The sequence below is a fragment of the Triturus cristatus genome, chromosome 11 (assembly GCF_964204655.1).
Source record: "Triturus cristatus chromosome 11, aTriCri1.1, whole genome shotgun sequence".
In the NCBI taxonomy this organism is placed as follows: domain Eukaryota; kingdom Metazoa; phylum Chordata; class Amphibia; order Caudata; family Salamandridae; genus Triturus; species Triturus cristatus.
The window spans coordinates 963,249,634-963,267,597 of NC_140594.1; positions in this window are offsets into that span (position 1 = coordinate 963,249,634).

Below are 17,964 nucleotides of genomic sequence, written 5' to 3' on the forward strand. Positions count from 1 at the left end.
ACAGAGCAGCCTGCAGTGCATAGGCCAGCCTAGTAGCCAGAATGGTCGGTGTGTATGTGCTTCACCACCACCACAATCCACCAGCCAACTCTGGCCATCAAGTACTAACAGAACCATTTGCTCACTGCTTCTGCCTGGCGAAAGCCCACCTGAAAAGATTCAAGCAAGTTTGTCGATAAATTCTCAGATATGCATAGATAGGAATTTCACAACCCAGTTGATCCGTAAAGTGCTAGTTGTCCAATGCCCTACAGCACTGGTTAGCTTATAGTTAGATGTTCAGAGTAGGAGCTCCAAGTAACCATCAGCCAAGAAATTGCCATAATATATATATATTAAAAAAGCAAAAAAATAAGTGGCTCTGGAAAGAACTCACTAAAGATTTATGCCTCACCTTGAAAGTGGTGGCAGCCGTGCAGAGTGGAAAACATCCAGTAATAGGATTACTAGAATGCTTTGCCTCTGCATAACATTATGAAATACCTCGAATTTTGTCAGGAGTTCTAGTTGTAATACAGGGAGATAACTCAGTAATTCTGGCATTTCTCAGGCACTGACTTGACACCGAAGTCTCCAGAAGACTTTTGCTGCCAGAAAAAGCATGTAGATGTACCAGCAGAAACAATGTTTCTACAGGTTACTTACGAAATTAAAAGGCCAGGAACTAAATACAGTGTCAATTACTGCCAGTAATGATTTCACTGGCGGACATCTAACACAGTCTTTAGTGGTCGAGTTCACGACTGGGGCCTAACCGAGGTTTTTGGATGCCTTGTTTCACACATCGGCAAATGTTCTAATACTTTTTTCCCTGGCTTTAATATCCGGGCCTTCTCGCATGATGGTGTGTGTTTTTTTTAGTTTTTTGACCTTGTGCAGGTCACCTGACTGCCTTTGTCATGACAGGTGTACAGTCCTAATGATTTAAGATAGGTCGCTCTATTGTTACAACAAGAACCCAAAGTCAGATACTGTAACTTGTCAACTTTAGAGGTGAAACTCCCTGACAGAGCTGACTGTTAGGAGGGAAAGAAGGCGACACCGGTAAGGAGGACCAGGGAGAGGGTGGGTGGAGCGGTCCTAAGCTACGTTACCTGACCAACATTCTTGAAGAAAAAAACACAATTTTTTTGTACACGTATACAATTTGCCCCCAAACTCTCCTAGAATCCACACATCTTCCAGGGCTGTTTTTAGGTCTCAGTCCCCCACGCGGGGGCACCCCTTCATGTGATGCTTTAATGAACATTATATGTGTTATATTATAGCGATTGCACAGAAGCAGCTATCAATGGAGCAGGCAGAGCCGTTGCACTGGGGCTGTTGGAAGGAGGCCAGCGGTCCAGTCACTGCTCATCTACCGTATTGTTTGAGCTGCTTGCTACTTTATATGAAATTTGTTTTTTCATGGCACTTTTAAAATGTGCAAGGTTTCCGCAGTAGGTTAGCCTGTTATGGGAAGCGGGCAGGCAGAAGCCACGACTAGCAGCCTTCTGCATGGCGGAGTGCCGGCGAATGACCCACAGGCAGAAGGATGCCAGCCAGAGAAACCAGGCAGGATCACCCTTTCACTAGGTGAGCACAGGCATTTGCCTAGGACAGTAGGACACACATGAGGACAGAAGTCTACAGGAAATATGAAGCAGATGTAAAACAATCAGTTTGAGTTTACAGGACTGTGGCGAGGAATGTTCGACTAATAACACTAGAATATATTTACAATGTTGCAGCTGTTTAATGAAAAGTGTGGAAGGGATGCTTTGAGGCATTCATACCTACTACAACTAAACCTCTGTTGCTGTATCCTGAAAGAGGAAGATGGCGGAAAGAGAGCAGTCTGGGGGATTGGTGGTCCGGCAGGTTGGCAGGTGGAGGTGGCCGAAGGATAAAGGAAGTAAGGTGAGATCAAAGAAAGAGCTGGACGCAAAGCAGGGCCTTTGGGTATCACCAGGCAGACTATATAGACCAGTGGTCCTTATCTCCCATCAATCTCTGCGCTTGTAGTTAACATTGATGAACTAGATTTTCCACTAAGTGTCAGGAGGCAGAAAGTGAGCAGATTGTCCTGCAGATTTTTCCCTTGAAGGCAGCCGCACTAGGTTAAGTAGATCCCACCTGAGGATTTTCTTAGCAACTGAAAGTCCACTGATTTCGTCGTTCGATTACACGTTGCTCTTGTATTTGAAGTGGTCAATGGCTTTAGATATCAAAGAAAAGTATTGCGATGGGCAGCATGGGGCCCAGAAGGTCTAATGGGCTAAGAGTGCTGCATGATGGGAGCGTGCACACTTGATGCCCAAGTGCTCACTGTTATGTGTGTCTGACAGAAGCCTAAAAAAGCATTTTTTTAAACACAAATGCCAGAATAATTGAGTTTGTCGGTGGTTGTTATTGGTTCTCTGTAAATATATTGGCCTTGGTGCCCCGCCTTTGATTGCTGACTGAAACAAGAAAAATGGTTTAAGTATTAGAAAACATCCAGGGGAATATTTACTAATCTTTACGCAATGCAGGGCACCAAGCAAAAATGCTTCATATTTACAAAGAAATGGAGCATTTCTGCTCCCTCCTTGCTCTGGTGCACTCTGTGCAGCCTAGCTCCAATGCAGGTACCCTTGCACCTTAGTGCAAGGATGCCTGCATTATGGGCAGGATTGTTTTGTGCAGTAAGGGACACCTTCATGCACAAAAACATTCCGTAGACTCATTTTTCTCTGTGTGCTGCAGCACACATGAAAAGAGGATATAACGAGGTTATGTCTCACCTTGGCAGCATAGCATTTTAGAGCATTGCTAGGTTTGCGAGTCTTTGTAAATCTAGGAATGCACCAAAATCCATGGGTGGATAAAGGGGAATGCCTATGTTCCACCCATGGAACACCTCCCAAGTTGAAATGTAAGTAACTCAGCGGAAGCAGCTGACTCGCATACGATTTCTTTACAAATCCTCTCAAGGCCACGCAAATCATGCCTTGCATGGTGGCTTTGCAAATATTGCTCAAGCCTTTGGGTTGTCCTCATGCTGGCTTGCTTGACACAAGGACAACGCAAAGGCTTCCCAAATACGGGCCCAAATGTGATGATATGGAAGTTGATGCTCTGCAAACAGTAGTATGACAGGAGTTGTAAGTTAGATTATCATAAACTCCCATATCGTTTGACCTATATATTGTGTTCTAAATATTGTTTACAAAAATATCATCCATTTGGGATTTGTCTAATATTAACAAAAATATTGGTGACATTTTTCACACAATATTTCTGTCATACAGTATTTTTGTTACAATATTCTAGTACCATACCTATGGCAGGACGATATTTTGTCACTCGACATTATGACATATATCTACCGCTAGGTGTTTCCATGGCAACCTTTTCTGTAGGTCCTGTCTACGAGGGGATGTCATTGGCAGCGTTCCTTGCAGTACATGTGTCAGTTAGCTCAGTTAGTGGCTCTGTTCCCCCGGTGTTGTACATATCTACAGGTGTGGTCAGTGGTACCCCTGTTTGTTAGGGATGGCAACACCTTCACCTGTAAATTTGCCCATAGATCCTATCTTTTGGTCCTTATTCAGCCTTGTCAAATTATCCTCGAACTGGGTGTGATGAACCAGATGAGACAGGCTCAATCTCTGAAGAAGGCTCATAAGAGCAGAGGCCGACTCAAACAAAGGCCACGTGTCAGTGCAATCACAGTCACTACTTCTGAAATCAGGACCTTCTGAGACAATGCATCCGAATTGTAAAGCTCTTTTATTTGTCTCAAAGCGACTTAACATAGTCACTGTCCGGAAATTGCCCAAACTAGAGCAAGAGTTGGGTCAGATGTTTGAAATCATAATTAAAATATACCATATGTTGCAGGTACTTTCAAGGATTTAGCCCCAGATCCAGTAAGTGCTGTCTTTGAAATTGGAAAAAGTGTCCTCGATTATCATTGTAATATACTTTTGAATATACTGCGAATCCTGTAGGATTTCTTGAATAGATTTTATTTTTGCAAACATTCCGAACAGTCCTATCAAATTCATCAGTCAACCTCATAAGCCAACACGTTTCACTCCACGGAGGTAGCAGTGCCATGTGCAAAGCAGAGCTTTAAACCCAAAACCCTCCTCCTAGCCAATTTAGGGTAGGTTGACTCTCTTCTGCGCCTCATGAAAATAGTCATGACTATACGAATCTAGACACAGCAAAGTCTTCAAGTGGCCTTAACTGGTAACCCTGCATAAATTGCATTATTAGAACATTGGAATGTTGAGCCCTCCATTGAAGACAGCAGAGTGCTCCGGGCTTGTAATGGCTGGAGGAAGCTTGGAGCATCAACATTCCAATGTTTGTTAACAGCAATACCTGTCAACAAAGGCCTCACGGAGCACTAGGGGATTTCAAACCCCTTCGGCTCCATGAGGCCTCTGTTTTACAAATTGGAACACTCTGCACTCTAGGGGTGGAATGTTCTAATAGCCTAACAGCCCTCCGTAAAAGGCTCTAACGGCCATTAAAGGCCCGCTCTCTTTTTAAAGGCCCTCACCTTTGTGTCAGTCCTTCAATGCTAGAGCTGGCCTTTAATGGCCGGTAGAGCATGCCACAGTGGGCTGTAAGGCTATATTAAAAGATTGAGTTGAGGGGAGCTCCATTGAAGACTAGAGAATGGCTCAGGGCGAATTATGACTGGTATAATCCGTGTCCAACATTCCATTGTTTGTCATTCTGTTTCTCTCTAATTTAGAGCACTCTACCTTCAGTAGGTGTAATGTCCTACCATGATATCCCTCTGCCTTCAACTATACTTGTCATCAAAGGATCTTTCCTTTGTTATAGTTCCTCTCCTGTGGTATATTATGCTATAAAATAGCATTTGACAATATTCCTGTTCTCATTGCCATTTTTCATTGGAAAACATTCATATAATGTGCTAGTTATTTTTGAACTTCAACTGGATGCTCAAGCTTTTGAGGACCTTGTGATTACATCACTATAAAGGTAATCATCCAGGCACATAACTGCTTTGGCCATAAGCGGTGCCTTACCAGTCAAAATGCGTTAGGGAGCTATTAATACTCCATATTCGAGTGCCTCTGTTTTGTAGCCACTCAGGACAAATGTACTTGCTCCCAACCTCTCAGAAATGTTCTGCAGACATAGCTGAACTGGCTTATATTGCATATCATAATCTGATTCTTCTCTTCCTTTATGAATAATTAGTGGAGTACACACAAGAGCACTATTATATAATATCCTGATTACTGCAAAACAGTTCCCCAGCAGAGATTTTATCACTATAAGTTATCACCACCTAAAACAACAATGCCGGAGAATCTAATTGCACAGTCTCAATATGTCATTGTATGAGGCATCAATTAATCTTCTGAGCAGACACTTTATCTTGGTTATAAGGTTGTATTTTCATATTTATTGAACACATGATTTCACAGTCTCTTTATTCTTTCAAAGGAATATCTGTGCTTAATTTGCAAAAGAATACGTTCAGGGTCCCAAAGTTTTGCTCAGAAGCTTATGGTCGGCACTATCATAGATCGGGGTGCTGCATACAAGGCTGTGCAGGCTTGATTGCACCTGATGCTTCTTCAATTTACTACTAGACAGTCCCTGGCTTTTTACCCTAGTCTTCAGGTTCTTTTTCCCCTGCTTTTTCCCTTTTCCCTTTTCACTGTTTTTGTGTCTTTCTCTTTCCCCGTGTGTGTTTTTCTCTGCCCTGCTCTGGTTCAGAAGTCCATGGAAGAAAAAAAAGTGTTGGTCCCCCAAAATAAGTGCTGGAGGGTCCTACCTGCATCCACAAGCTCAAATTATCACCTAAGGAATATATAATGCTGTAGTTAAACCTGGCGACTCCATTACTTGATCCATGTAGAGTTTTCAGGATAGTCACACAAGATATTTTTGCATGTAATTTATCTAATATGGAATAATTTACATAGGCATTGGTTATCTGGTATGTTTCAGATCCCTGGTTGACGAACATTGAATACCCCGGAACCTTCTCAAAGAGATTCTACACTGCACTGCACATAGAGATCACTACACCTAGTCGGTGTTCTATAACAGGCAGGGATACAAATTCTACAGATTCCAAGATGCTCATGAAAGTGGACTCTTAAATTAAGAGGATTGACCTAGGTTATCTGAGAAACAAAAAAGCTCTGTCAAAGCCAATAAGTTTAACTCTTGCACTCAAGCACAAGCAAAAACAATAAAAAAAAGTCCTGCTGCATCGCAAAAATAAAATAAAATTGCATTGTGTGTACAATGCATGCATGAGATAAACAAATTAAATGTGAGAGGACAGTGTACTTTGTAGATTTAAAATGGTTCTTTATGCATCAAATAGAGGTAGAAGAATGCACTCAAACAGCCTACAGAAAGAAGGTGTGACTAAAATATACCGGTGGACTGATCCAGATCTGACTGACGATATATTAGACAAATAGCTGAAGGTTCCTGAGCCAATAAACCAATCTTTAGAACCTAGGTTAAAGTTTCAAAATTAAAAAGTGAGTAAAACTACATTTCAGAAATAAAAGTGAGAAACCAAAATGTAATATTTAAAGGCAGTCTTAGTGCTTAGCAATTCATCTGAAAATCAAAAGTTCAAAATGTTGTCACTGTTTCTCATAAATAATTTTTTAATAAGATTTAACACGTGCTGTAAGCTACTCTGACTCTATGTCGCACTTTTAACAAAAAGACTAACATCAACACTCACCCTAAAAGGTATGCATACTAACCCCAACTCACAACCCCTATACAGAACATTAACCACATCATTTACCCATTTCTGTTTCCTAATCGTAAAATTAGGCCTAAACCCACACCAATCTGTTACCTTGCCCCTAATTATAACAGTATTCATTTCCATAACTCTGTATCTTACCGTTATATTTATTTCACCTATAACTTTAATTCAAACACTAATCATATCCCCACTGTCTTTCTACTTCTAACCCTAAAGGTATAAATAGGAATAACCCACCATTTACCATTAACTTTTCCCTTTCTCTTATTGTACTCAACACCTACACCAACTGTAAAGCATACACTAACACTTACCCTTATTCCAAAGCTAACCATCTCCCTTACGCATTTTAAATGTTTTTTACATGTTAATTTTTTTCTGCCAGATTTTTTTTTACTTTTGATTTTTCTAGCTTTTAAATGTGATGTTGTGTTTTCTCACTTTTTATTTTAAAATTCAGGCCTACTACCAGCTTTAATCAGCAAAACCAAGGGCTCTTAAATTATGTATAGAATACAATGTGATTCACTTGAGTGATGCAAGCACTTTTATGCGTAAAACCTAAAAGGATAATGTAAAACATTATTTCTGTGCGAGTGTTTTCCTGTACATCTCTCACAATTTAAACTTTGGATGAGATATAACTATCTCCAATGTAATTTTATTTGTATAAAACCCTATGTAGCCTAATAATCACACTTACTGATCTATTCACTTTATTTGCCTTTTCTTTCAAGGATGGGTAAAAAATATCACTTATCTTGCACAATGATAATTCAATATATACATGCTAAGCACAGTTAACAATAATAGAGGGTTTTCAGTGAACTCCATCACTTTAAAACGTTTGTTTGCTTCAGTACTACTTGCATTAACACCTGTCTTTATGAGAATAACAGAGATCGGGACCATGGATAAGATCTGTAGGTTGACCTAAAAGAGGGTAGCTCTTGTCAAGCATTTTACCACATCTCACGAGTACAGTATCCTTTTTTACACGAACGCATGAGCTTATGTTCATCAGTATGTTATAATGTTTAATTTAATAACTGTTTGTCACTCTGCTGCAAATCATGGGAACATGTTTTTAGATGCAGATCAGTAAAGCTGTCCACTTTTCCACCTTTTCAAATATTTTTGTACACGCATCTATTGAATAAAAGTTTGTTCTTTTAAATAGTTTTGCCCAATTTTTTTCTTGTGCTTATTCAAGATATTGTATTAGTAGATACTGCAAGAAAAAAGATAGATGTAAATTATCTATTCATTTTAGAAATACTTATTTAGGCCAAGGATCGCACATGATCACCAAGGAATTGTCAGTCATTTAAAATGTTTATGGACATTTGTATGATGTTCTATTTCCCATATATTGTTTTGCTTCTTTTTTCTTTTTTAATTTTTATTCATTTAATGTGTTTCTATAATACCAAACATGCTGTCTGCTGTCACTTCATGCTGCTTTGTTCTGGATGAGCCAGTACCAGGGAATTTCCGAATGGTAAATGAGATGAGCATTCTCGTCTTGATTCATATTGATTGTGATAATCGTGATACTGGAGCGATTACACGTGTTTTGCAACAAAGAGGTTTTTTTTTAAGGTTGACAATAAAAAGAGGTGGGCAAAAATAAAATATGTACATTTTTTAAGATTTTAATATTATTGTTATAGTATTTTTTTTTTAAAAAAAGGGTTTGTTTAGAACAGGGGTCTTCAACCTTTTCTTTAGCGAGAGCTACTTCTGATCAGTGAAAATCATTGTGAGCTTCTGAAGGCTAAACAACTCGTGCATTGTTACCAGACAACCGCACGCCCAGCTTCAAAGACTTTAAAGCTAATGTCCATAGAGCCCAATAGTATGAATTGAACAAAATTCTATGACTATGGACACTATGACAGGGCTGTCATGTATGTCGTTGAAAGCATGGTCTTTGAGGATGTATTCCAAAAGTTGGAGATCTGGTTCGAGAGAAGGTGCCGATTAAAAAGCAGTTTGGTCCATCCTACCAAGCTCCTTTCCTGGTCCTTGGTTTACAAGGTACAAGAACTGTGATCTTGCCACCGCTTTCTGGTTCTAAGGACAAACACATTATCTCCATTAAACATGTCAAACTACACCATGTGGACGGTTCTACATAGTATGTCATGAGGTGTTCGTGCTCCTACACAAGACTTTCCTTTGCAGCCTGTGATCACCACCAATGCTGATTCTCCCAGGCTTGGCTGTGGGGAAAAACTGAGTCCTCCACCGACAACATGAACGAAGGGATAACTTTTGCTACTATTGCGTCTTCTACAGCGGATGTTATTTATACTGATCCACCATTGGTGAATCCCTAAGTGTTGGATTTTCTGATTCCTACTACTGAATCCCAGCCCCCAGTTTTTCAGCTAAGTACCTCCAGGTACTACATGGATCAAGATGATTTTACTTCAGACAGTTCTTCTGTTTTGCATCCGCCACCAGCATGGATTTGATTTTTTATTTCATGGTTGAAATGCACTAGTCCCTCCTTGGATATTTGGCTGGATCATACCATCCTTGGTTTTTTGTTGATGTGGATTGGATTTTTAACTACTTTTGTCCAATTGATCAATGGCCATTACCTCCCTGAACGTTCTTCTATGGAACTGGTCAACAGGGTGTTGGCACCCCATTCTTTTTCACAGAAACTGAAAAGAGACTTGTCCCTCGTTAACGTTTCAGCCATTCCAGTGACTGATGGGATTGTCTGAGATAAAGTTATTTTTTTATATATTCGGCCCTATGGAGACCCTGTAGACAGTATATGTGTTCAAAGTTTCTTTGGGTGATGTAATAGTACTGAGGTTACATTCAGATGATTGGTATGTTGAAACCGTAAATTCTATGCTTTCAGAGCTGAAGTATTATACTGTTTTTGAATTAGAATTCTACTAACTATGCTGACATGTTCTGTTACCACTATTATGGACATCATTTTCTACACAGAGCCAGTACTGAATGTGCATCATTTAATTATACCCAATGGGAGCATTGTCAGACTCCCCCCCACTAGGGACTTCCAAAGCGCCTAAAGACAAGTTCATGTATTTTACAGAATATGACACATCAGACCCGCACGTCATATTTTTCAAATTAGTTCCTACCTCACCCAAAAAATATATGCTTGAAAAAAGACTAAGCTCATATATACAGCTTCATTTGTCAACGAGTTATCCCTTAAAGGCTATGGTTACTGGAAGGGCACAATTGATTTGACATCAGTTTAGGGAACCTAATCTTTGCAGGTTCAGGGAACGGAAACCTTCTTTCGCGCCTGCTTAATTCCCAAACAAATGATCTTCTTGAAATTACACCATCCAGCAGACTACATGTCCGGGCTTGGTAAAAATTAAAGAAATTAATGCCCCAAAATTTACCGCTTTAGCCCGCTTTGATAATTGACACAGCTTGATAAATTATACTGAAGAACAACTAAATAGCATGGTGCAGAATAGTACATTTAATTCCACATTTATATATCCTAATGGGTGGTTATTGTTCCCAGTAGACACTAATGGTTGTCATGCTCATTTTCTTAATTCCACACCTGGGTTCAAATCAAATAGACCTGATCTCCGATACACTCAATCACCACATTCTAGCATTTTTGCCACCTATTCCGTAGGAAAGTTGTGTCAACATTGGTTGGAACATTCCACACTGTCTGCAGTGAAACAACATCTGTCTCTCCTGTCCGAAGACATTAATTTATCTGATTTTCTTTTGGGTCCTAAATCTCCATGTTTCAAAAGATTTATTTATGCCACTTCTAATAAAATTTGGAAATTATCCCAGATGGTAGCTGCTGTATGCTTAAGACAAATTAAGCAAGATAATTTGGATAAAGTGCTTGCTGTTGTTGATAATAATATTGAAACTTTGTACTCTCATATTTACAATTTAAATAACATTGAGTTGTCTGTTTTCTATATTATGCAAAGTGACATGTCAAGACTGTATCATGAGCAAAATCAGATTAGATTTATTATGCAATTTAGCTGGATGCTTCAAACACTCAAAAATGGGCACTTACCATGGCATTACTCGAATTGCAGTAATTTATTCCTGCACTTTAATTTAACATGCCAACAACAACTGATGTCGATGAAAGATGCAACTTACACTATGCTGCATTTACAGAAATTAGAACAACTTTCATGCACTATAGCGGAAACACTTTCAGCTGTGTGATTATACACAGTATTATTTCTTTACCTATCTCAACATTTCAGTTCACAGCTTGCATGAAACATATTCCTGTTGATAGATATGAACCCCTTGGGAGCAGCTTCATTCATAAATTATGGTCACTTCCTTTACATATCGTTGGAAACAGGCCAATAGGAAGGTTTTCCCTACTGAAGAAGAATGCGACTCGTCTGTCAGACATTCACTCATTTGCAAACACATTAAAATCCACGACGCATGTAATACTTCAGTGCCAAATTTGACCTTTTATTTAAAAGGAATTCCAGTCCCTGCAAATCTTCCCCTTGTTACGGTCCTTTCAAATAGAAGTTATTAAATGCTTAGAGATCAAGACTACTGCGGAATGCAAGCTTGGTGCACCTATATTTTGTCTGATTCCCAGCTCGTCACTTGTTGCAACAACTTCATGTTACTCCTCCACATGGGATCGTAGATAGCTCTTAATAGCCTTCCATTTCAATTTTGAAGGCAGACGAGATAAGCAGACTCTAAGCATTATTGTTGCAACATGAGGTATCGCTCACATCTGCTCGTGAAAACTTCGCATAGCAGGTAGCTAGAACTTCTAGTAAAATACGATCATCGTTAAATACAAACCTTCTCCTGCATTAATGCCTCTAATGAGGCCGGTCTCGCACACTTTTTTGAAGTTTTCGACAACGGCCTCGTCAGTTCATCCAAACTATCTTTGGAATAATACTGGTTTTTATCCACTCCATTTTTTCCAGTTTATTCCGAGGTTTTCTGTTGCTGTTATTCATCATTTGCTGCATTCTCATCCTATTTCTGCTTTGCGCAATGGATGTTCCTTTTGCCGGCCCTCTGGAACTACAACCGCTCCAACACTATCGTGAGCATATGCTTCAGAGGTTTGGAATATTTCTACTGCAAGAGCTTGATCTTGACTGGTCCTTAACATTCCGGCCTGCCTGGTTTACCTGCATACAACCCGGTCTTCCACTGCCTCTGGTGCCCCTTTGAATGGGCACTGGATATTTGCCTGGCTTCGCAGACACCCGCTGCCTTAGACATTGAGCTGCTAATGAGTCCTTTAGCGACCCATTTTCAGGACTGTCCCTTGGGTTTGCAACTTCATCACAATGCGAGGTTTGAGCCACTGACTTTTGAGAAAATATGTGCATTGGCACATGGATCATGGAATAGAGGCCCTACAAACACAAATGCAGGTTGCCCGGTAATTATTCCATTATCGGCTGAGAATGAGGATCATGTCTGCTCTTTGAAACTCGTGACTTGGGCTGTTGATCAGTCATCTTATGCTGAATCATACTCCTTTATGAAGTCCCTGGTCTTTGAATTGTCAAGTGACAGAATTGAATCCTTCTATGGACCATGATTCAATTATTTTCCCAAATTGACAATTCCATTTACATTTTCAGAGTATGGCTTTTACAAGCTATGTTTGAGTTTGTTTATCTTCTAATTACGTTCAAACCATTTAGTGCTTTTTATTGTGCTATTAGCCTGACCAAAGGAAGTGTGTCGTGTGTTTTTTGAATGGCCGATTGTACCTTTCTCAATGTTAGCCTAACTGTGCACGTTGTAGGCCGCTTTTCTTTTGCACACGTCACAACAAAACTCACTTGCCTTTGTGCCACATTGTACTTCGACACAGAACCTGCACATCTTTTCGGGTTTTATTCTTTTCCTGAGATTTAGTCTGAACACACTAGACAAGGTCAAATAACAATGCGCCTTGTTATTCTCTTTGGTCAGACCCTAACTAGCACTTACACATAAAAAGAGAATACATCTGCTGTTTGTGAGCGCCCAGTCTTGTCATTTAACTGAGGACAGGGGTTCTGTAAAAACACACTGAGCGGAGGTCCTGAAGTAAGAGTGCCGCATCAGCTCAGATGGAGAACATCCATCTATGTATTGTAAGGTACGGGATCCGCTACTAATCCCAAAGATCTTCAATATATAATCATTTAGCTTCAGTAGAAAAGGGAACGGGTGGGGGTTAGGCTAATCTGTCTTATAACATGACAGGGCTTTTTATGGTATATGGTTTGTTAACCTAGCTAATGATATTTTTGGTATGCATTTGCTGTTTGTTTGTGACACAAATGCTGAATCTTAGAGCACAATAGTTTAAATAAACATTATAAACTTCCTTCATGTCTCTTGTTTATCTTATTGTGGACAACTATGAGTGAGAGAGTGAAAGGGTGTGTCCTGTTACTGTGATTCCTGAGAGAGTTGAGACTGTTGTGTTCTGGGGTGCCAAATAACTTGTTTCTCTGAAAAGGTTAGAAGGGCAAGTGAGACACTAAAGCTTTTCGATCTCAGGCACATAGATATCAAGGTGGTATGGTGACTCAGTCCCTACATGCGGATGTTTTATGGTCCCAAGCATAGTTCTGTTTCTCAGCAGAATCCCTGCAATACGTTTTCTTCTAAAGCTACATTCTCTGTAAATTACGTAAAACTTTTAAACTGTATTTACATAAAAGTAACTATTTTCTAACATGAAGATTTGAAATGCAGATCACATTCCACCTCTTCAGTCATCATGAGTAAAACACATTGAGGACAATGGCAATAAAAAAGTAAAGCAGTGATTTCAATTTTAAATTAGACACTGACCTGGGTGGTAACTATTAAATGTTGTGAACTTGTATATTCCCAAATTAAGGCATACTTATTTATACTCAACGGGAAGCACTCGTGAAATTTCTTTGGCAGAAGTGTTTGTAGAAGTTGGAATGCATTTCCTCATAAAAGGTGAATCACTGGAGCATCGTGATAGTCCAACATTTTGCCCCATCTTGGAGTAAACCATGTTTGATTTGCAAGGGGGAGGAAATTAATTGCATGGTCACCCTAGACAACAGGACAGGCACCCCCTTGTTTTTCTAAGTGGGGCAGAAATTACCCCTAATACAAGCAAGAAAAAAGGGATCTTTCGCTCATGGTTTAGGAGTAAAAACAACCATAAATTGGATGACATGGAACCAATGCCTCTGTGTAGCGTTGCACTGCACCTGCTGCACCATTGATATCCATGCCCCTGGTTGTGTGAGATGCAGCCATATTGGTGTGAGAATTAATATGCCAGGGGACTGGATCTGTGATATAATGAGCAAAAAATGAGGTTTGTCTTCGATACAAAGTCAGTGATAGATTTGCTTTTATTGAAAAGAAATCAAATATTGTTTGATTTTATAATTTAAAAAACGGTTATTCGTGGTTATATAAAATCCAGCGTAGGTTAGACAGGATGTCTGTCTTGCATCGCTTTTGCAGAGTTAAAAAATTCTGTTTCCACCCCTTTTTTAAGTAAATTGAACATATGTGTTGCAGAGTTATGTTATGTTATGTTATGTTAGTGCTATTTGTATTGCGCACGGCTGCTCCAGCGAAGGAGCGTCCCGGCGCTATGATATGCTTTTTCCACAATCTCTTTCAATGTGCAGACTGCGGAACCTAAATATTCTTTCACGTACACTTTCTAAAGTAAAAATACAATGTGTTGTGTTGCAGTTAATGCCACTTGCAGCCTTTTGGAAAGCTACTCAAATATTTTGGTTTTGTCTATCTTTTCTTTGCATCAACTACAATTACGGCATGTAACTGTGAGGTAGGTCTTCTGGCTACAGTTCCATTGCCAAAGTAGATTAAGAGTTATACTGTTTATTGTCTGAGATCAGCAAAAATGATGTTTGGCTTATCTTTATTGTTGCCTCAAACTTAGCAAGGCTTGTTTAGTATTTTAAAATCCATACCACTTTGTAAACCGTATGGTGTCCTGCAGGCTATCATTGATTGATTTGGGCATTGATTTGCTCATGCTGTGGATACATGATAGGAATATTGGGAACTCCATTGAAGACAATAAAGTGGTTCAGTGCTAATAACGGCTGCTATAAGCCTTCTGCTCCAGCATTATTTTTTTATTTTTTATTTTACAGTTTTATAGAGCGCGAACCAGACCCATGAGGGTATCAGAGCGCTTTACAGGATTGAAGGGGGGGAATAAAACATAAGGATGGGAGGGATCAAACTGGGAGAGAGAGGGATACAGGAGGAGCACACAGTTTAAAGTCAAGCTACATGAGGGAGAAAAATTGAAGCATGCAGAGTAACAATAAAAAGGTTTCCAATCCACGAGGTGCATCATAGCTGAGGTCGACGCTACATTTGGGATAAAAGCATTCTAATGTTGTCTTTCTGTTTCTTACTTTTTAATTTAGAAAATTCAACGCTCACTGGTTTGAATGTTCTAATGACCGTATAGCCCTTCTGCCTCGGTCTATTGTCAGTTGTTAAAGGCCCTATTCCTTGTTATAGGTCTGAGTCACACAGGTTCAGGGCCTTTGATAACCAGCATGAAAGGCTAATAGACCATGGGGCATATTATCAATCACGGCGTTAAAATTATCGCCGCTTTAGCGGCAGAAAACTGACGCTAAAGCGGCGATAATGGGCTTGATAATATGCCGCAGAGAATTCCAATAGAAGCCCATGTTGGCACCAAAACATGGGCTTCTATGGGAATTCTCCAGGGCATATTATCAAGACCATTATCGCCGCTTTGGCGGCAGTTTTCTGCCGCTAAAGCGGCAATACTTTTAACGCCGTTTCTTGATAATATGCCCCCATATTCGATACTTGTAGTCTGGCGAATATTTTATGGAGTAGGCGAGTATAAATAATGTCCGAGTTCAGAACAATTAATTTAACCAACTCCACTCTTTTGCTTGATTACTTTAGTACTAGGAGTTTAAATAAATGTTGGAATGTTGTTATTGCAGCTATTGGCTTTATTTGAGAGGAAGGGGACAAAATCATAAATTATGCCGCGGTTACTTACTTTTCTGTGAGGGCTTGGGCTTTTGTCAGACAGATATGAGCGCCCTTTGAACAGGGGTGTCTCTTTCTCACTTCACACCAACATTAGAAATTGTAGTTAGGGCCTAAAAAGACAGATTAAGCTTTTCCTTATTCAGTAATGGATATGGTGCAGGTAGTTTGCCAGCCTGTCCTGCTCGCCTTTGATACTTTCCAATTATTTTTATGTTGTTTATTTATGAATGCACAAACTATCCATCCAGCGAACCATTTTAGGGTTGTGCCAAAAGGTCAGAGGGTAAGCGTAAAAAGGAGATAAGCTATAACTTGCCAGAACAGAAGGGTTTTTAGGCCTTTTCTGATGGACCCACAACTTTGTATCAGGGGCGTAACACAGGCCCCCGCAGCCCCCGCGGTGCGGGGGGGCCCCGAGCTGCAGGGGGCCCCCTCAGCACATCCTCAAGCCCAAGAGCTCGTATTACATCCGGAGTGGGGTAGGGGCCCCTCCGTGTACGCGTACTTTCATTATGCCACTGGCTACGAGTTTATAAAAGTGAGAAAACCCTCCATGGGACATGAAGATAAAACCCATTAACATTTTAAAGACTCGCCGTTTGTTATCCCTCACCTTACAGTGGTTATTGCAGGCGGCGAGGCCTTGGCCTACTGAGAGGAGATCGAGGCGGGAGGGTGGGAACTCTACAGGTGGGAGAGGGGTGCGCACAAAGCGCGGGAACGAAATGCAACCCCACAAGGGAACACATTTTTAGATAAACCATTTGAAGGCAGCGGACAACCAAGCCTATACCGTCTGCTCCTCGTACAAATCCGGCCACGAGGACTCCCGTTTTGCCCCCCACTTCCCCACTAATACTAGTGTTTGTTTCCTGGATCTCACTTAGCCATTCAGGGCCCTCCATGCCAGATGTTCTCCAGATCTCATTGGCTGTAGAAAGTACCTAGAAAGTTCAAAGGTGAAACTGCGGTTATTTCTCATGGCTGTGGATAAGAGGGCTGCAGCGTCAGGCAGGGTTGCCGTTGCTACGTATTTCACGCTGATCTTGGACAATATGCAGGGGAACAGAGCCCCCTGAGCACTGATAATTGCTGTATATATACCCCAACAGCAGTCACATAGGGCCGCCCGCGCTGTGGGGCATTTGATGGCTGCCGCCCAATGTGAATTTAATAATGCTGAACCCGCTCCCAGGGTGACTGCAGTGGACCTCGTTGGAGTCGTCCGTCACACTCACGGTAAGGTTCATTCAGCGGCCGCCAGGAAGACAGTACTCACAGGGACAGTCACCTGTTTGTGTAATTTGTGTTGGGGCAGCGCGTCAGAAAGGTATTATGTAAATGCATGTTATTTGGGTTCCATAGCTTGAGGCGTGCGTTTTGGAAAACTTTGTATTTTGAAGTCCATTAGATTGAGCCGACACTCTGTGGAGCAATGGAAATTGTGTCAGTGAGTGCACTTTGTCGAAAAACAGAAAGCTGTCTTTCTCCTGGTTTGTAAATCATAACAGATTAATTGGTGACGTAGAGACCTGTTTGCAAAGGTCGGTGTCAATTGTGGTGCGCTTTACGGCTACTATAAAGCAGCTGTTCACTTCTCCGCATGTTAGCATGTTTTCGCAATATCATTTTTTCGCCGCTTTCCTGCACACGATGTTGCTGTTTTTCGAGCATGTCTTTGTAAAAAAAGCTTTGTTTCTAACCCCTCTGCTCATCAAGCCAAACACAGTGTTGTACAAATCACGATAAATATGTGGTAACAACTTTAAAATATGTATGTTTCAAAGAATGAATGTATATAATATAAACTTTAGTTGTACACACTGTTAGAGATAATATGCTGTTGAACTTGAAAGGCACTCTGGGCCTTCACGAAAGTGCATTGTAGCTTATGTATAGCACAGGATATCTGTCACCCTCAGCCTGTGCCACTGCCCGGGCGGGCCCCTAGTAATTGTTGTTGTCGCCTGACATCACTAGAACTCTCCTTCAACACATGCTCTGAGTCCGGGACTCGGAGAGGCTGAGCAGGTGGTGTTTAGGACCGGCTCGCTGCTCACATTAGCCGAGCAGTGCCACTATGACCGTTCTGCATAGAGATCTCCTCACCACCAGCGTTGTGACTGGGGACAGACTGACTT